Below are 1,589 nucleotides of genomic sequence, written 5' to 3' on the forward strand. Positions count from 1 at the left end.
TCCTCTTCCCAGGAAATATTATTCATGTTGCCTCCGTCTTTTCCTGCAGTGAGTCCGTGTCATCGTTTTCACCCAGTGGAAGCCCCACCCCCACAGAAGCCCACAGGTCTTGGTCCGGGTCTGGGACGCAGAGTTCGACCTCGACCACGGGTGTATCTACCAAAAGGAGCTCCATTTGCTCATGGAGAGATGAAGTATGTCTCAGAATACTTTGGATAATTGCATGGTTACACTGTGTAAACAGTTGTTTTCTTATATTTTTAAAATTGTTTTTATTTTTACAATACATTTATTCCTGAAGAGGAAGGGAGAGGGAGATGGAGATAGAAACATCATTGATGAGAGACAACCATTGATCAGCTGCCTCCTGCACACCCCCTAGTGGGGTGCAACCCTGTTATGTGCCCTTGACAGGAGTCAAACCCAGGACCTTTCAGTCTATAGGCTGATGCTCTATCCACTGAGCAAAACTGGCTAGGGCTCTCTCTCTCTCTCATTCATGTTTTTATTGATTTGAGAGAGAAAGGAAAAGAGAAGGAGAGAGGGAGAAACATGCATGAGAGAGAATTGATTGTCTACTGTCAGGGCCAGCCTGACAGGTTGAGCACGGCTGAGGTAGGGAGGTGGGAATTGAGAAAAGAAAGAAAGACAAGAAAGCGGGATTGGGAGGACTGCAGCTCATTCAAGGAACTACAGCAAAGTTATTAGCCACACAATGTTATTTATACACAAGACACTGAATAGGAGGTCTGCAAGAGGAATGTATTCTTTGTTCCTCTTAATCTCTAAGGGAGAGACACAGCAGAAGGACAAATTCTCAGTAGAGCAAATCTCAGTAAATAGTTACAGACTTCTTGGTAAGCCATGAAAGGGTGTTCTCATTCTATAAAGATTCTCTCATTTTACTGATAACTGCCATCCAAACAAGTTTGCACCTTCAGGTGCAAGGACCTTGTCAGCTTACCCCCAGTCCCCAACAGTCTACCACCTGCACGCCTCCTACTGGGGATTTAGCCTGCAACTAGGGCATGTGATCTGACAGGGAACTGAACCAGTGCATAGAATGACACTCAACCAACTGAGCCAGACCAGCCAGGACTGGTTTGTTCTTATTATTTTTTTTCTTATAATTTTTAAAATATATATATTTTTATTGATTTCAGAGAGGAAGGGAGAGGGAGAGAGATAGAAACATCAGTGATGATAGAGAATCATTGATCGGCTGCCTCCTGCACATCCCACACTGGGGATCAAGCTCTCAACCCGGGCATGTACCCTTGACTGGAATCAAACCCAGGAGCCTTCAGTCCGTAGGCCGACGCTCTATCCACTGAGCCAAACAGGCTAAGGCTTCCCAATTCTTATCACAATGACTAGCCTGTAAAAACTTAACCAATATTTGTTGAGTAAATGGTCTTTAAAGGTTTGGAGATCATCATCAATGGTCTGAGTATATGATGAAAGTTCTGGACCCTTTACCTAAGAAAACCAACATATGCCAGTGGGAGTGACTTGGCCCCTCGCACCCAGGGGACATTTGGCAATGTTTGGCAACATTTCTGGTTGACACAACTGGCAGGGGGAGGTGG

The sequence above is a fragment of the Myotis davidii genome, unplaced genomic scaffold, assembly GCF_000327345.1.
Source record: "Myotis davidii unplaced genomic scaffold, ASM32734v1 scaffold2033, whole genome shotgun sequence".
Classification (NCBI taxonomy): domain Eukaryota; kingdom Metazoa; phylum Chordata; class Mammalia; order Chiroptera; family Vespertilionidae; genus Myotis; species Myotis davidii.